Source organism: Sphaeramia orbicularis, chromosome 5, assembly GCF_902148855.1.
Source record: "Sphaeramia orbicularis chromosome 5, fSphaOr1.1, whole genome shotgun sequence".
Classification (NCBI taxonomy): domain Eukaryota; kingdom Metazoa; phylum Chordata; class Actinopteri; order Kurtiformes; family Apogonidae; genus Sphaeramia; species Sphaeramia orbicularis.
Window position 1 is genome coordinate 46829198 of NC_043961.1, and position 19653 is coordinate 46848850.

The window sequence follows — 19653 nt, forward strand, 5'->3', positions numbered from 1 at the left end:
CATACCTAACACTATTATCCATACCTTTTCAGAAACTTTTGCCCATATGAGTTGTCAGGAAAGCAAATGTCAAAGAGTGTGTGATTTGCTGAATGCACTCGTCACACCTAAGGAGATTTCAAAAATAGTTGGAGTGACCATAAAGACTGTTTATAATGTAAAGAAGAGAATGACTATGAGCAAAACTATTACCAGAAAGTCTGTAAGATACTATAAAAGAAGATTGGGAGAAGTTGTCACCCGAATATTTGAGGAACACTTGCGCAAGTTTCAGGAAACGTTTGAAGGCAGTTATTGAGAAAGGAGGAGGACACATAGAATAAAAACATTTTCTATTATGGAAATTTTCTTGGTGGCAAATAAATTCTCATGACTTTCAATAAACTAATTGGTCATACACTGTCTTTCAATCCCTGCCTCAAAATATTGTAAATTTTGCTTCCCTACCCTGTATGTATATATATATATATATATATATATATACTGAACAAAAATATAAACGCACCACTTTTGTTTTTGCTCCCATTTTTCATGAGCTGAACTCAAAGATCTAAAACTTTTTCTGTGTACACAAAAGGTTTATTTCTCTCAAATATTGTTCACAAATCTGTCTAAATTTGTGTTAGTGAACACTTCTTCTTTGCTGAGATAATCCATCCACCTCACAGGTGTGGCATATCAAGATGCTGATTAGACAGCAGGATTTTTGCACAGGTGTGCCTTAGGCTGGCCACAATAAAAGGCCACTCTAAAATGTGCAGTTTTATCACACAGCACAATACCACAGATGTCACAAGTTTTGAGGGAATATGCAATTGGCATGCTGACTTCAGGAATCTCCACCAGAGCTTCTGCCTGTGAATTGAATGTTCATTTCTCTGCCATAAGCCATCTCCAAAGCTGTTTCAGAGAATTCATGAAGAAGACTGTGCGAGGAAAATGGTGGTCACACCAAATACTGACTGGTTTTCTGACCCCCCTGGACCACCCAATACAGTAAAACTGCACATTTTAGAGTGGCCTTTTATTGTGGCCAGCCTAAGTCACACCTGTGCAATAATCCTGCTGTCTAATCAGCATCTTGATATGCCACACCTGTGAGGTGGATGGATTATCTCACCAAAAGGACAAAGGAGAAGTGCTCACTAACACAGATTTAGACAAATTTATGAACAATATTTGAGAGAAATAGACCTTTTGTGTACATAGAAAAAGTTTTAGATCTTTGAGTTCAGCTCATGAAAAATGGGAGCAAAAACAAAAGTGGTGTGTTTATATTTTTGTTCAGTGTATATATATGGGCCATTCCACTGAATGGGTGCCATTTGCTTGTTATAACTCATCCAAATTAAACTTCATTTTTTATCTTTTTTCAACACTGAATCTAATAACACACATATTTAACTGTTCAAAATGTGTATTGGTCCATCTCAGACAACTTTATTTCATTTTTTACAAGGTTTTTAAGCAGAACATGATTGCATTTTTCTCAGTCCTGTTACCAAAACTCATGCGACATTTAAAAAGCACACTTAAAAGCTTGTCAACTAATTCCTTTGTTTTCCTCTCAACAAAGTGTTTATTTTAAAGAAATGGTTGGTTACATGTTAAAATAATTAATATTTGTGACTAAAAAAATCACTATATATGCACGCAATGTGTAATTTTCTTAAAACTGCAAAGTCATTTTTTTATTTTAAAGGAGACCCAAACCTCAAATTTATCTAAATTTTTATGGTGCAGTTCTTTAAATACTTGGACAAAGAATGGACCACACATAATTGGAAAAAATCCAGTGGTTTATCTTTATTTTTTAGAAAAAAGTTATTTAGTAACAGGAATGAGCATTGGGTAGCAGGAATGAGAGTGTGTGTGTGTTAGAGTGGTCCAAAAAAATGTTTTTTCAGATTCTCTGGATTAGAACCCTGCATTTGGTTCCATATCTGGCCAAATTACTTCAGTCCAAATTTTATGCGAATTAATTAATATTTCGAGGTTGCACAGACACGTGCAGATTACTCTATATACTATAACATAACTAGCCAAAGGAATATAATAATTTCAACTGTAAAACTTTAAAATCAAGTGAATAGTGTTATATTGAGTAAAATTCACTAATAAATCAATAAACCAGAGGATGCTACTCACTCCCGTTACTGTTACTCAGTCCTGTTACTCTTTATTTGAGTAACTGGACTGAAAGTAACAGGAATGAGTTTTTAGCACAGAATTTGCAAGTTCATGAAATACAGCCACATGGCATTCATGGTAATAGCATGATGACACTGAGCACATTCTTGTGATTTGCAAAAAATATCTATTTTTAAGATAAACAAATAACATCTAAGAAATAATTTTGGTAACAGGACTGAGCGTTGAGATTAACCTTCGCAGTCACAGTCACAATATCATCAAATATATAGAAAAGAAAATGAAAGAACTTAGTTTTAATCTTCCCATGGCCTTCAGAAAATCCAGCTGATGTAACTTCCTGCTGAACATGGGACTTGTGGAATACTCCAAATTTTTCAGAGGGGAGAATGTGTTAGGGCAACAGGACTGAGTGAGAACCCAGGGACATGACTAAAATGCATATTTTCACAAAAACATTATGGATTTCTCATGAAAAAATGTATTTAAAGCATAGATGGAATATGGAGTCACACAACAATGCAAAAAAAAAAAAAAAAAACATTTCTGAAGTATTTTAATCATTATATTTCATGGTAAAGTGTAGCATTAGAGAATGGGGACAGGGAACAAATGCTATTTTTCAGTGTTCTAGGTAGTTTTTATTAATGTTTTCAAATAAATATTTGAAATTTGTAATTAGATCAATGTGCAGGACACTTTGCTTAATAGTAAAATGTATTTTAGAGTTGATTTTCATGCACATTTATACATATAATGTTCTGGGGACAGAAATGGTACCCATTCGGTGGTGGAATGGCCCACATATGTGTGTGTGTGTGTGTGTGTGTGTATATGTATATGTATATATATGTGTGTGTGTATATATATATATATATATATACACACACACACACACACACACACATAGTAGGGCAAAAAAGTATTTCGTCTGCCACTAATTTTGCAAGTTCTCCTACTTAGAAAGATGAGAGAGGTCTGTAATTTTCATCAGAGGTACACTTCAACTATGAGGGACAAAATGAGAAAAAAAATCAAGGAAATCACATTGTAGGATTTTTAAAGAATGTATTTGTAAATTATGGTGGAAAATATGTATTTGGTCAATAACCAAAGTTCAGCTCAATACTTTGTAACATAACCTTTGTTGGCTATGACAGAGGTCAAACGTTTCCTGTAAGTCTTCACCAGATTTGCACACACTGTAGCTGGTATTTTGGCCCATTCCTCCATGCAGATCTCCTCTAGAGCAGTGGTGTTTTGGGGCTGTCGCTGGGCAACATGAACTTTCAACTCCCTCCACAAATTTTCTATGGGGTTGAGGTCTGGAGACCAGCTAGGCCACTCCAGGACCTTGAAATGCTTTTTACGGAGCCACTCCTTCATTGTCCCAGTAGTGTGTTTGGGATCATTGTCATACTGGAAGACCCTGCCACATTCCATCTTTAATGCTCTCACTGATGGAAGGAGGTTTTGGCTTAAAATATCACGATACATGGCCCCGTTCATTCTTCTCTTAACACGGATCAGTTGTCCTGTCCCCTTTGCAGAAAGACAGCCCCAAAGCATGAGGTTTCCACCCCTATGCTTCACAGTAGGTATGGTGTTCTTGGGATGCAACTCAGCATTCTTCTTCCTCCAAACATGACGAGTTGAGTTTTTATCAAAAAGTTCTATTTTGGTTTCATCTGATTACATGATATTCTCCCAATCCTCTTCTGGATCATCCAAATGCTCTCTGGCAAACTTCAGACATGCCTGGACATGTACTGGCTTAAGCAGGGGGACATGCCTGGCGCTGCAGGATTTGAGTCCCTCTGGGCGTAGCGTGTTACTGATGGTAGCCTTTGTTACTTTGGTCCCAGCTCTCTGCAGGTCATTCATCAGGTCCCTCTGTGTAGTTCTGGGATTTTTGCTCACCTTTCTCATGATCATTTTGACCCCACAGGATGAGATCTTGCGTGAGACCCCAGATCGAGGGAGATTATCAATGGTCTTGTATGTCTTCCATTTTCTTACAATTGCTCCCACAGTTGATTTATTCACACCAACCTGCTTGCCTATTGTAGATTCACTCTTCCCAGCCTGGTGCAGGTCTGCAATTTTCTTCCTGGTGTCCTTCAACAGCTCTTTGGTCTTGGCCATGGTTGAGTTTGGAGTCTGACTGTTTGAGGCTGTGGACAGGTGTCTTTTATACAGATAACGAGTTCAAACAGGTGCTATTAATACAGGTAACAAGTGGAAGACAGTTAGAGCTTCTTAAGGCCGCCATACACTGTGCGATTATTTTGATCGTTGCACGCAGCTCCATCTCAAACTGTGCAAACCAATCGTAAAGTCAGGCTCGCAATTCATGTTCTCACACTGTATGGACCGATGCTTGTATGCGACCTGACTGCTCACACTGTAGGACCATACACCACAGGATGCATGACACGTTCAAGTGTTGTATCTGGAAATACAACGTTAAAATACCAAGGAATCTGGAAATGCATAGACGGTTGTGTATTGGCGTGAGTCATGAAATGGTAGTGCTAAACAAAAACCAACGAGCTGCTTGGCAATATGTGCCATTATCTGTGGGGAATCAAAAAAGAAGAAAAGACGACAACGTGTTTGGTGCAGGAATTGGTTGGCCAGACGTGGACAGTATAGGCTGTCAATCCTACAGCGGGAACTAGAGGTAAGCTGCAACAGCTAAATTGCACTAGGTCAATAGCCAGCTACTATAAGCTTAGAATTAGCTTACAGTAGCTGGCTATTATTGTATTCGCGCATGCACAGTGTGAGAATTTGAGGCACATCGGCTCATGGCACTGCTTTGACAGTGCTATACCCTCACAAGGAGCGAGCAGTATTTTACACAGCTCCGTTTTCCTTGCGAACACACGATTGCTGGTTGTGAGGTGGTCGTGAAGTGTTAATCGCTTCTCCTTACCCCATGTACACTGCACGAAGCATGACACACGATTAGAGGCACATCTGGCCCAATCCCAGAAATAGTCACACGAGTGAGAAATCGTCTCTAAAATCGCAGTGTATGGTCACCTTTAAAGAAGAAGTTACAGGTCTGTGAGAGCCAGAAATCTTGCTTGTTTGTGGGTGACCAAATACTTATTTTCCACCACAATTTACAAATAAATTCTTTAAAAATCCTACAATGTGATTTCCTGGATTTTTTTTCTCATTTTGTCTCTCATAGTTGAAGTGTACCTGTGATGAAAATTACAGACCTCTCTCATCTTTCTATGTAGGAGAACTTGCAAAATCAGTGGCTGACTAAATACTTTTTTGCCCCACTGTATGTATATATATATATATGTATGTGTGTGTGATAGAGCTGTGGTGTTTATATAATTGTGAAATACATAGCTTTCTTATAATGGTCTGTGTTAAATTTGCAGACTGTGACCCTGTGTATATTGGGTCCACGGGTGTCAAGAATTCATATATCCTTTATTTTTTGCCAGTTTGGAAGAAGGAAGCAAACACTGAACAGTATGGAGGATATTGGATGCTGGACCAAACTTAGTGTTGATTGGCTGGATGGGTGTCCAAAAGTCTGGCACATTACCTCTGTGCTGACTTTCACAAGCCACATTGTAAGAGACCACACTTTGTGGTGGCCCAACTGAGACAGGCTGGCTATTTGACTGGCGTGATGCCTGTCTTTGGGGTCAGGCTTGCTTGCTTGCAGGCAGCATTCAAGCCACTGTCATTGGTGTTGAAGCCTAGTGAACTGTCATTAAGAGTGACTGGCAAATAGAGGTGTTTGTGCACATCATAGAGGACATTGCTTATCATTTGAACACATCCTAGATATAGGAGCAGAGGCTCCCACATTGATTCAGTATATGGCTTTTGCTTGGAACACAGGATTACTTATTTAATGAAACACACTGACTCATCCCATGACCATTTATATTGACTTTTGTGACAAAGTGAAGTTTTATGTAACTTTTTGTGGAAACTGGTTGCTTGAAAATATTTTACTGCCAGATGGATGCTGGCTGCTATATGTGCAGTGTATACAAAAGATCAAGTGTGCTGTGTTCACACCTCCCAGTAGCTATTATTATAACTATTATAATTATTAATGTAGCTTTTTAGTTTTGCTGTGGCTTATATTGGACCAAAAATGATTGTGTTTGCAGTGTGGCATAATAAAGGTGTTACATTTCTGAAACAGGCCAAATCTATGGCATATCACTTGTGATCTCAAGTTGTGTCTTGTGTCAAGCAACTCCAAAAAGGACACAGTGAATTCAGAGGAACCCGAGCTCAAGGACTTTTGAGTCCTCCACAAAGAAATTGGTCTAATGTGAATGTCATTAGCTTAGTAATGGAGTTGACTAAGGTCAAAAACTGATCAGCTCCCAGCTTAAAAGACTCCTACTTCCATAGTAAACCTTCATTAAAATCTAGAAAGAATCCAGAGGTGTGATCAAGCAGTGCCTTTGGAGATTTAGAACATAGGTCTAAACCTAGAGCCTGGAGGAAGTTGGATGTCGAGTGATTGTGAAATGTTTTGAGGGTAAATAGTGTTATAATTTTACATTACCTGGAGCCAAGAGAGAAGCTTTAAAATTGAGGAAACTACCTAATCAAAGATCTAAACAAACAGAAAGTTAGAGAAATGCTTAGAGACTGCCTTAAATAGTTCACTGAGAGGGCAGTAATAACATTGTGTATTATTATTGTTTTTTTATTTTTGCTCTTGGAATTATCAGTGGTCCATTTCTCAGGGCTTGACTCCCAGACCTTACTGGTGGGGCAAAGTATAGCAGAAGAGCCCAATCCGTGATCTAGATATTTGTGCTCTGCTCTGATTGGCCAGGGTATTGATAAGTAACACAGTGATTAGTCTATCAATTAATATGAAAACCTAGTATTTGTATAACCAATTTTAATGCATAATCACAGTCTGTGGGAAGTTATGTTTTTTTTCTTACAGGTATGTTACAGTCTAAATAATAAATGACTTTATTAATCCTCAAAATCATTGGCATGTTAAATAACTATAGTTAATTTGACTGGAATTGTTACTTAATTGCTAAAATTCTATCTTGATTTTTAGAATGTAATATCCTATCCACCAGCCTGTATAAGGTTACATTGCTCAAGGAGACAAATTGTTGCACATTTAATCTACCTCACATTTGTTAGTTTTTTTTGACTGATAGTGTATGATTTGTTTTATTGGGATCTTCTTGTAGGTGAACTGTTGGTTTGTAAATGTTTGTTTCGTTAATATTATATTGGGGATAGTAGAAGGCTTTGAAGTCTGCTATGTAGGTGTTGACAGAGGTGTTTATGGACATTACAGGGAACTGACCTTAATGTTACCAAACATATCTGTGTGTTAACTTTTTGCAAGTAGCTGAATTTACTTGGCAGTGTTTTGCTGGTCTGCAACATGGTTGTTTAAGCCTGTTGCTGTTATTATGTAATCATCTGTAATTATTTGTCTTCATTCATTTATTTTAAAATAGTTGGATGAAGCTAATGCGGTGCAACCTGGATCAGAAGGAAGCAAGATGGTTCACTCTTAAGCTATTTACATCATCAGCTTCAGGAGGTTAAAGTTTTTTGGTACTACAAAGCCACGGAGGCAAACTTGAGGCTTCATTTCAAATGTTGAAATGATGGAGTTACATCATGGTTGCTACATCCTTGTTTTTATTTTATCTGTGGATTTAACACTGTGTATATATCAACTAGCTTTAGACTGCAAAACTAGTTACAGCAAGTGAAGTTCTGTTAGTACTTTCAATGATACCCTTGTTGAGTTCACTTAACATTAAGTATTTTCTAAATGTTTTATCCAGCTCCCTTATTCTGGAGGTCTCTTCTTGTGTCTGAGAGCTCAATCGGTTGCGTTCAAGGTTCCTCTGGACCATGTATTTAGCCATCTCTCTCATTAGGGTTGAGTAGTTAGAGAAGAGTAGTACAGACCTGTCTGGAGTCAGACTGTGTGAGGGGTGTCATCGCCAGTCTGCAGATTTACAGTAAATAACTGTATGAATGAGTTACATTCTGATCACTACGTAAGCCCCATTAAGTCTGAGTGCCTGAGTGTACATCTGCAAGTCTAGTTTGGTCACATGTGTGTATGTTTGTTGTGTCTGTGTGATTTGGCTGTAGTGTTCAGACTCTAAGCAATGCATAAAGCCGCTATGTCCCTTTTTTTTTTTTTTTTTTTTTTTTTTTTTTTTTTAATTTCTGAGCATGCACTGATAAACACACCGGTTCTTATAACTGGGGAATGGGGTTGGGGTCAGGAGAAGGAAAGGGAAAAAGAAAATATGGGGGTGTAGAGGGATATAGCTGCTTTTCTCTTGGTGACAGAGCCTGTTGCCATGGAGCTGGTCCTCCCATTGGTGGAGGTCTGAACCAATCATTTAACAGCACAGATTGTTTCATCATTGAGAACTTTTTCCTCTCTTCCTGTCTCACTAGCTGCTCCTTGCTCTCCTATCTTTCTTTCTTCTTTTTTCTCCCTCTGTTACCTCTCGCTCTTCTCTACTGCTCTCCCCAACTCACAGTAAAAGACTGATTAAGTACATAGGGTTCATGATGAGTGTAGGAGCAGCCATCCATTCATTTTGACAGTTACTCATTCTACATCTGTAACTCTGGTTGAGCAGACAGAACCACAAATCAGTTGTACAAATACAATGACTGGCGGTATTTTGAGTTGTGTTTGACAGGTCAGATGATTTTAGAGCTGAATTTGAGAGATGTTGTGTGTTAATTTTCCTGTCTACAGCCCACAAGTCTGTCTGTATTCATAGATAGCCTATTGGCTGTTTAGAAGTTTGCGGATCTACTTTTTCTTTTTTTAAATTAAGATTTGATTAATTAAAATATTTCTCATCAGTTAAAGCTCCTATGTGATTATTTTTCAATTTTCAAGATTTTAATCTCAAAATCAGAGAGACATTATGCCTTATACTTATGAAGTGGGTTGGAACAAGAGTTCAACCAGTACACAGTACACATAACACGTAGATTTTACAGTATTGCAGTTATTAGCAACTGCTTCACTTTTTTCTCTTTTCTCATTTTTCCATCTTGAACAGAAATTCAACTGGATTACAGTTGAAAATGTGCATCATTTGACAGGGCATCTTTGGGGCCTTAAAAATCCAAAATCTTTTACTCTCAATATTAGGCCTTAAAATGCTTCAAATACAATTTTGACAGTTGTTTGACTGGATTTGTTGCTTGTTTGAAGCCTGTTTGCATTGAATCCTGCTTTACTTTGTGCAAGAAAATACTTAAGTTCTGAAGCTTTGGTGTGGAGGCATTAGAATCACATGGGGGGTTGGACAAAACATAAAGCTGCTGCTAAAGGCCACTAGCAAATGACTGCCATCTCCGAAATTTGTAATGTTTTCCTATTGGGAATATCAACAAAATCCATCCTCATGGATGTGAAATACAATTTTTGTTGCATTCGTAAGGGTCTTGAAAATGTCATTAAAGTCAAACATTTAATTTGTTCAAACCTGCAGAAACCCTTTTTGAAAGATATAGCGTCTGCATTTTTATCATTTTTATCATCTTTTGTCTTCATCTCTGGATTTTGAAAACCATAAAACACTGTATACATACCTTTTTGAAAGAGGGTCTTTTGAGTTAAGTTTTCATTTCATGAATTAATAATGCTAAATTTTCTTGGGTCATGATTTTTCACCGTTAGTTATTTGTGATCATTTCATCTTGTTTTAATTTTGGCCCACATGGAATTCCACTTCTTTCACCCACATTCCAGCACTGCTGCCTTATTACTAATGCATGCAAGATCAGGATCCCCTGTTAACTCGGCCAGTATCTCTTTTCTCTCCATCACCCACGACTTTATCCTTAAATTTATATTCTTTTGACTGAACCCCCCCATATGTGTTCATTATAGTTCCCCATCCATGGAAGAGATCTATACTTTGTATCTAACTAGTTAAAGCAGCAGACCGAAAGCGACTTGGAGAGAACTACTGAAAGGTAGGTAGGTAGGTAACTAGGGAGGGAGGGAAGGAGGGAGAGAATGACTCATAGCTCGTCCCACAGGACTGAGTGGGCTGGCTGAGTGGAGGAGGATGGCGTCAGCAACAGGCCTGACAATTTAAGAAGACACATTAAAAGAGGAAGAAAAGAGAGCAAGAGAGACGAGGAGATAACACTTAGCAGTGGGTGGATATATAGAGAGAGATAGGATGGGAGGGGTTGACGCGGAGGGGGCGGAAGGCAAGAAGGGGTATCCTCACTGCATTGAAAGAAACAAGAGAGGGGGTGGCAGGGAGAAGGACAGAGAAAGACGTAGATCGAAGAAGAGAAATCCTGTCTTCCGCTTCATTCATGTCCCCCTCATATTTCACCTTGGTGTGACCTTGGGATGATTTTCTTTTTGTACCGTAGTTGCTCTACTCTTTCTGACAACCTCTTTAGTCACTTTTGCATTTCTTATCTTATAAAGAAGTGCATGTAATGCATGTGTGCTGCCACCATACAGTTTTAAAAGGAGTCTGTTTTAATGTGTCTGCTGCTGGGCTGTTCCTGTACAGCCTCTAGTCTTCGCTCAGCCCCAACCCCCCCCCCCGTTTGAGATTGTGCAACTGACGAGGGGAATCCTCTCTGACACAGACAAATACTGGAACGCACACACTGCACGCTCTGCTGATGTATAATATGAGCAGGCAGCAAGCTTGAACACTCTCTGCCATTAATACACAAACATCAGCCTCCACTCTGTGAAGATATAACCTTGCTGTCTTTTTGAAATGGGTTCTCTCTGACGTCACATGGGCGAGGTGCACGGCTGAATACAGAGGAGCTGAATTGGGTCGACCTGCCTGTGTATGTCTCTCCCACTGCTGTCTGTGGGTTTGTACAGCGCCTGCTCACGCCTGTTTGCAGCATTCACTGCTTTCATTCACCTTCATTTTTCATTCAGCCTTTGCAGAGAAAGTGGGACATGTCTGATATGCATGCATCTCCATTATGAAATCTCAAGTAATGCAATGAATGAATGATAATAAAAAAAATAATAGTAGCATCTTTCACTTATTATCCACAAATGCACAGTGCCTGTTCTGTCTAGATTGAATGCTGGCTGTCATGTCTTAGGTTTTTAAATAACAATTTTCTCATTACTATGACGGTGGATGTTGCCCCATTAAGTCTTGTATGTTGCCCAAATATTAAAAATTAAACAACATTTTTTCCCCACTGGATGGTTAAATCCTATGCCTTGGATGGATAAGTTATGAAGGACCTCAAGAAGGATTTTCCACTATACTTAATTTAAAATCTACAAGTTAATGTCAAAGAAAAAACCTTAACAAATGAATGTGGAAAACTTAACAATGCAAATGCTTCCATACAGGTGTACTACATGATACAACTGTGAAATAACTATCTGATGAAGCTCAGTGGGGTATAAAAATAGAGATCAGTACTAGTTCCTTCTGACTTTGGAGCAAGATGACAAGAGGAAGAAATTTAAGTTATTTTTGAAAGTGAGTTTGTTGTTGGGTTACAGATGGCAGGAGCCTCATTCACAATGACTGAATCACTAAAACAGTGATGTCTGCATATAGCTCTTTAGCTAAATGCTTAGGGAAATGGTGTCTTAAAGCAAGGTTGACTGTGCAAATTTCATAATATAATGTAATATTCAAAGAAAAACAGTAGAAACTCTTCTTCAGATGACTGAAAATGTCAATACAGGACATGGTCAGAACAAAGGTTGCGTTAGACATTTTTATTGTGTGTCATTTTGATGGAGAGGGTTGTAAAAATTCCGTCATAATACATTATTATCCAGCATTTCAAATAAAATTTTTAATGAGACATATTTAGTTGTATTTAATGTTCAAAAATATCTCAATGATGCAGTAACTGTAGTTTCTGCTGGCTGATAAACATTATCAGTATTACTTACTTGTCCTTCATCCTCCACCGCATCAGTCCCTCTTTTTTCACCACATTTATCAATGCCATCACATTTACTTGGCTTTTTAAAATAACTAAGGAGACTCGGCTGTCTTGACATTTTGCACTAGCAAAGTAGCATATAATTTTGGCTAAAGTCAGCTAAACGAGACAAGACTTGGCGATGACTGATTAATATGCACACTGGCCATCAACTGGACAGGAGGTCTACTACAGGTGAACTAACGGTGAGTCATTTGAAAGAAGTAATGATGTTCAAAACTGCACCTGCCTGTACCCATGTACATTAGACCCGCAACCTGACCCAACCCGTGATTAAACACACTGTGCAACTCACTTTTAAGGACTTTATTTTTGGCTAAAATATACGCCATCAATAAATCTCTAATATGTGCTGCTCAATGCCGTCTTTGGCCGGACGTAAACGGAGGTGAGGTTCACTTCAAAATAAAGCAAACTGGCTGTGGATCAACCACCCGACCGGTACCCAACATGGTTCAGGACTCTGCAGTGTTGTATTCAGCATAGAGGTGAACAGTGGCGCTGTCGAGTTATACAAAGGTAGGATGCTGATATGGACTGTTTGATGCCTTGTTAAGAGCCAGACAGACCAGCGATCCTGCAAGCAGGTTCTGTTCATAGTGTTGTGTGAAAACTTTCTTTGGTAGATTACCCTCAGTATTTTAATCTGTCAAAATGATGGACAGCCTTCACAATTTTCCATCATCTTTAAAAAAAAAAAAAAAAAAATTTGTCAGTGACGGTATATTTTCGGTTGATGCGACCTCTGGGTCAGAATGTCAGGAAGAACAGTCCATCAACAATAGCATACAGAGTAATATTACTGCAAGGTTGTTGTGTGTAAACACGTCCTTACAAAGATGTTGTTAACAGTCTGATGGCACAAAAAGTATCAGCACTGGTCTGCAGAAATGTGGACAAAAATGATATGGTCAAATAAGTCATCATTCACCATATTATCCACCAGTGGACGAGTATGAGTGGTGTACATAAAATTGGTGCAGGCTTAAATGCAGGACCCTGACAGTCAGGGGATCCAGTGGCTTAGATGTGTTAGGGGTGTATTTTGCCAGCAAGGTTTAGATGCACTTGTCCCCATTAAGGGTGGGGTTACTGCATACCAATACAAACTTGTTTTTAGTGATCACCTTTAACCTTTGATAAAACATATCCTAATTGGAGTGGGCTCAAGGACTCTGTGAATGGTAGCAAATCAAATGTATTTGCCCAGAAATGCTGATACTGGCCCACATGTCAGTTTCCTTAGACCACAATTTTGAGAGATTTGTTTGTTTTACTTGAGAGTTTACAGATTCTCTATTAAATGCAGCTGTGTTATGTCATGTTTTGCCCCTCAGTCCAGAATTAGGTGGTGTATCCCAGTGGAAAAGTAACATCCTTGCACATCCTCTGTTAATTTATTTAGTTTAAAAACAAAACAAAACAAAAAACTGAAATATTAATTACCATTTAGCAAAAAGTTTTCATCTGACCTTTGGGGCCTCTGTCTTTTAATCAGAGATGAACTGGTAATATATTTTATTTAGTTATAAGAAATACTTAAGACAAATTCATTACTGTAAACAGTTTTCATTCAATATAATTTCTTTCACGAGTCTAGCTGGCCCTGCTGCCAACTATTGCTGAGACCCTGACCCAGCTTGACCTGGAGTAGCTAAATTTGACAGTGAGCTCATACCTGCACAAAATATTTAGTCAGCCTCGCCTACTGTCTGAAGGGGTCTCTCTCTCTCTCTCTCTCTCTCTCTCTCTCTCTCTCTCTCTCTCTCTCTCTCTCTCTCTCTCTCTCTCTCTCTCTCTCTCTCTCTCTCTCTCCTCTCTCTCTCTCTCTCTCTCTCTGTCTCTCTCTCTGTCTCTCTCTCTCTCTCTCTCACACACACTCACACACACACACACACACACACTAAGCAGATCAGTCTCTTTCACTCCCTGGCCTACTCACTCACTCACTTTCCCACTATGGGACCCATTGACAGACTTTGGGGCAGTAACCTGACACAGTGGGCAAGGCAGTTTGTGATCTGTGTATCTCAGCTGGTTGCCTGTCATCAAGAGGGCCAATGTAAAAAGTCTGCAAGGTTGGTAATGTGTGTGTTGAAGTGGGTCAGTGTGCCCTGCACTATATTATGACATCTGATGTGAATGGTACTTTTCTTTTCCTGTGTGTCAGAAGAATTCTCTATTTTTCCAACGGAAGGCGGGCGTAGAAATATGTTCATATTTATGTGTAGTAGCACCTGCAGCTATGATGTTGTCTCATAGTTAACAGAAACTTTGTAAAATAAAAATGCACATTGGTTGTTTGAAAAGAATGACAAGAGATACTATCTTTGATAAGTTATACTGTATTACATTTACTCCCATCATTGGTTCTCTAAATAAAGGCAACACATTAATTAATCTGAAAATAAGGCCTTAACTGCAATATCTTGAATTATTCTTAATGATTTTTAAAAATGCTAACACATGGGAAGTACAATTTTACAAATATTTCTGTTCCTGACATTACAATAAATTTACATTACACTATCATTTACACTGTCTGCTAGCTAGTAAAGACATGGAAAAATGCATATACAGAGAAAATTGGAATTTTAGCCATGATTTTTGCAGCATGACTGCAAAACATACCTGGAAATGTATGTGAGGTGTGGTGTATTCTGTGCAAAACAACGTTTCAAATTCACTGTGGCAATCAAAGCAGAAGGAATCCTGCATGCAGTGTGAGATATGCAAAACTCTGGACACTCTGCTAATGGACACCTAGTATTTCGTGTTAAATTTTATTGAGTGGCATTTACTAAGTCTTGAATCTAAATAGCCTTAACCTGTAGAAAACTTGAGCCTAGCAGGACCTAGATAGTCTCTTTTGCTGTGATGTTACTGGCCCGAGTGGTTTGTGAATCAGTTGCCCTGCTGCATGTGTGCATTCACATGTGATGATGTAGACACTTGGCAGAGATGTCAACATCGGCACACTGACTGAACTGGGACACAAGGGGGAGAGATCAGTGCAGCTGGTATAATTGTTGAGTCTGCAGTGTACAGCCTGTATTGTGCCATGTTGGAGTTTTGTTTTTCTTCCAAATCACACTTAAGATGTTATTACTGCCGAATAATAAGAAAAATGCCTCTATATAATTAATAATACTTACAATAGTGTAAGCAGTCTCAGTGGCAGTGATGGTAGGAGGCTGAGATGTTTTTTTTTTTTTTTTTCCAGTACTACAGTAGTGTTACACAGCTGATCATTGTCATCATCATTACTTTCCCTCAACATTAGTGGAACATTACTAGTTGCAAATTGAATTTCTGTTTCCGTTCTGCATATAGCTGCAGGTTATGAGCTACTCAGAGCTGCTGTTTGGTTGTGAATTGGTCACAGGAAGGTTTATGCTTGCATCAACAAAAACCCAACCTTTTCACTAGCTAGTGATGGTAAGCATTTAATTGCAAGATTTTCTTTTTAATCTTTAGGATGATGCAGTCATTAAACTTTCTTGCTATGCCAATTTTCAGGTGACAAGAATGAACAGACTCAGATTTTAATGAATCATCCCTATTCATTAAAAAAACCCATTCTTATTTATTCTGAATGAGGACAGGTTTATTGCTTGAGATCCGATGAGCTGAATAAGATTGCATAAAAATGGAAGCATTTAGAATGAGTATGAGCATATCCTGGTCTCTCACTTTTTCTGTTTATTTCTCCTCCATTCTCTCATCTTCCGTCTTTTCCTTCCCTCAGTCTGTGCACACTGCAATCCACATATTTATTTTTAATATCATTCTTCTCCCTGCCCTTCTCACTGGTACTCGTTCAACACAAATGGCAGCAGTTGAGAATGACGTTACCATCTCCTTGGCAACCCTGTGGATCTGTGTATGTGTGTGTGTCGAGGGAAGCAGGGGGAGTGTTGAGGAGAGAGCTGAGGGAAAATAGCAGAGCATTGGGTGGAGGAGGAGAGAAAAGGTAAAGCTGGTGTATTCATTCAGTTCACCCCATTTCCGCCTGTGATTCACAATTTGGCCTGTGGACCCTCCCCACTAGAAAGTCAGAACCAGAGGAGGAAACCCGATCTCTGCTTTCTAATCTCAAACCATTCATTCCATTCATGTAGAATGTGCTTTAAATGTGTGAAAAGACAAAAGGAGGAGATGATGTCGAAGAGACTGAGTCAAGCATTTGTATCTGCTGAGACAGTGTGGCTGTATTCGGTTGTGTGCATTGTTGTATAAGCAGAGTGCAGTTGGGGCATGTGGGTGTCCTGGTCAATGATGTGGTGTAATGCTGCTGCTGATGCTGCTGCTGATGACGCCTTTTGCTGTTGCTTTGCCTGGGTCTTTCCCTCACTGGGAATCCCTGCCTTGTTTGTTCACTCATCTCATCTGTCCTGCAGCACAGCACAACGGTACAGACACTCGTACGAACTGCACACACTGCATGCGTACATGCTGGTAATCCCACCCTGAATCGATTTGTGATCACTTGTGCCCTGTCTTGGACTACACTGCATGAACACACACTTTATTTTTGCAGCTTTCTTTCAAGCCCCAATCTTGGCCATTGGCCCTGTGATACTACAGGATGTAGGCTATTATGTGTTTTCTGTCTGTGACCGTGACCCACTCATAAGATGTGAAGGTTACTTTCGCGGTAGTCAGCATTTATTTTGAAACAGTTCAAAGCCATTTTCTCAGGTAGAGGAAATGGCTTTGAACATGTAAATTAGAAAACTTGCATCAGAACAATAATGCTATTTATCATAATGAATCAAGATTGAAATTGGGAAAATCAAGTGTCTACTTTTTATGTTTCATGCTCATCCGAAATTTAATGGTTACAGAAAATGGGTCAGAAAAGTGATAATTGTCACCCTGTTCTTGTCCTGCGAGATTTTATATATCAATTTCATTATCAGTAGTTTCTTCAGTGTTTATTTATCAGTTGTATTTTCAACATCACTACATTTGTTCTTGTTATGTCTGAGTCTCTTTGTTTAGCATTTTGTTTTCATTTATGTTTTCTTAGTGCATGTAGGAAATATCTGCTAAGCCAGTCTATGTGGCATTAATGTTATTATTGGAGAATATTTCTCCTCTGTGATGGATTTGGCTGGGAAGTAGTGACATTAGTGCATAGACTGTTTCAGTATGTTGCTGATTTATCCCACTTTGCTTGAGACAATCTTTTAACAGACATTACAACATTGACCAAGTTTCTTTCTTTGTCAATAAAGCCACATTTTGGACTGTTTGTGCCTCCCTGCTTCAACCCCATTTCATTACAATTTTCCAGCAGCGCAAATGCATGATTGGTTGCAATGTGCAATGACAGAGAAACATACCAGCATCAATAAAAGGATTTGATGAGCATGGAAGCATATGAATGGATCAGACAATTTGGTCAATGCTCAGCTGGAAGTGGTTCTTCATTCCCATTCCTTGTCCTGCATCGTATTCTCATTGTGACCTGTCAGTATGATAATTTACTTTTTTATTTACTTTATTAGTTTATGTCTTAAATACTTTGCACACATTGAGCTGCTAGACATGTTGGAGAATGCCCGATATGCTCCTGCATGTGACTGAATCTAGCTCCTTTTCACACTTTTAATTGGTTATACATCATGAAGACAGCTTGTCAGAAAAAATACTGACTTATGTACATGAGAGTACAATAAAGCTGGTATTCAGCATTTGTTGTTTGTTTGAATTTTGGGAGTTACAACAGAGATTTCCCATTCATAAAGAGCTGTACAAAAACTGGCAAAGGAGGCTAATAATGAACAGTGTTTTGCAGAGGAAGCCTGGCTTGAGGTACTCATTTATAAGTGCTGTGTGCAGGTTGGTGCTGAGCTTTCAGCCGCTTTGTCCCCCTCCCTCCTGGAATCAGCAGCAGCAGCAGCGATGAGTCACTCAGTGTGTGAAACATGACGTCATCCGTGTCTTCCTCTTCTGCTCTTGGTGTCCAGGGCTCCTGACTGAACAACAGACCATGCTGCTGCACTGAGCCAGAGGGAGAGAGGAGAGAGGCCCCAGAGGACGGCTGAGGTGGTGCTTGGCCTGTTGGTGCACCCCTCCTCCTTGTCTGACTGGCTAACTACTGCCCCTTCAGTACACCTGATTGCTGTAAATATTGCTGCTTTTTGTTTTGTTTTGGGGAGGGGGGGGGTGTATTATATGTGCATGCTGATTCATACTGAAATACTGTTTGCTGAAGTTATCTTTTGGAGTGAATTTGTTCCCATCCAGTTAAGATTAATCCTCTGTATATTTTGATTTTGTTTTTGAGTCCATGATTGAAACAAAACAAAAGTTCTGGCTTCCAAAATGCTATTAAACTTACTGTTCTTGAGTTTGTATTTTTTTTTTTACAACCAGTTACTTGTTTGGTTCACATTTCCCTACAATGTGTGTGTGTAAATATAAATAGGTTATTAAAAAAAAAAAATTATATACACACATATATATATATATATATATATACCACTTCAGAGTCGACGTCACGGTCTTCGTCACCACAGTTGCGCACGCAGTTTGATGGCAGAAAACACAATGGTGGTAAATGGAGAGATCGGAGAGAATAGAGGGAAAAGAGGAAAAATGTCTTGCTGTTCTGTAGGTTGTCAGGTTGTTGTTCCAACCTGTGATGTGTTCTTTTTGCTCTTAAACTGAAGGGTCAAACAGGATGTTCACTAATAAAAACACAGGCTCAACGTTATCGATGGTTGCGTTTTTCTCCCGTGAATTGCGCAAGTTACCACGGTGTTCCTTCCCTTCAGATGTCCAATGCAGCACGCGGTATTCAATATCCTGGACATGACCACAAAGTTCTAGGCACAGAGCGGTTTTTATGCCTTCTGCATTTTTTTTGTGTAAACGCTGGGTTTTCAACCAGATATAAACAGATGTCCGTCCGCTGTAGCATGGTCCATATCGTCAGCTCTGTGACCCACTGAGCCTATAGTGAGTCTGCATCAGGAAACCACCTCACCCCGCTGTTAATGGTCTACTTACACCTTGGTCACCTTATCTCTCATTGACAGACCATTAAAATGATTGGAAGAGGCCTCTGTATCTTCCATCTCTCTTTTTCTGTCCTGATTTTCTTGTTCCTGACACCGGCTACCATGTACTGTTGATACCACAACTGTGACTTTCTGCCACCAGTTAGGCCCTGCCCACAAAATATGTCACCACTGTTTACCAACATCGAAATGAGATACATATACATATATATATGTTTGTGTGTGTGTGGTAATGATTTTAGCAGATTTTCCCTTTCCTTTTTTTCCTCACAGCCCCACCTTCAAAGCTAAGGCTTGCTATGGACTGTGCTTCACCCCCTGCTGCAGTCCAGCCCAGTACACTACCTTAGTGGGTTCCCCTCTTCCTCCGGTGTGTGGCTCCTGTCCATACTGTGGACAGAGACCAGCACTGATCTGAGACCACCTACAGGTAGATTCTTGCTTATATTGTTTCATGTTTTGCAATTCTTTGTAG

General features: G+C 39.2%; 1 protein-coding gene across 9 annotated transcripts in view; it reads left to right on the top strand.

Moving 5' to 3' along the window:
* The window catches only part of r3hdm2 (R3H domain containing 2), an 87835-nt gene that overhangs the window by 24218 nt on the left and 43964 nt on the right, over positions 1 to 19653 (top strand). For all 9 annotated transcript variants that reach the window (XM_030134365.1, XM_030134370.1, XM_030134367.1 and 6 more), the window contains 2 exons: positions 18123 to 18279; positions 19452 to 19608. The gene's annotated coding sequence lies outside the window, so the exon portion shown is untranslated. The remainder of the gene's footprint in view (positions 1 to 18122; positions 18280 to 19451; positions 19609 to 19653) is intronic.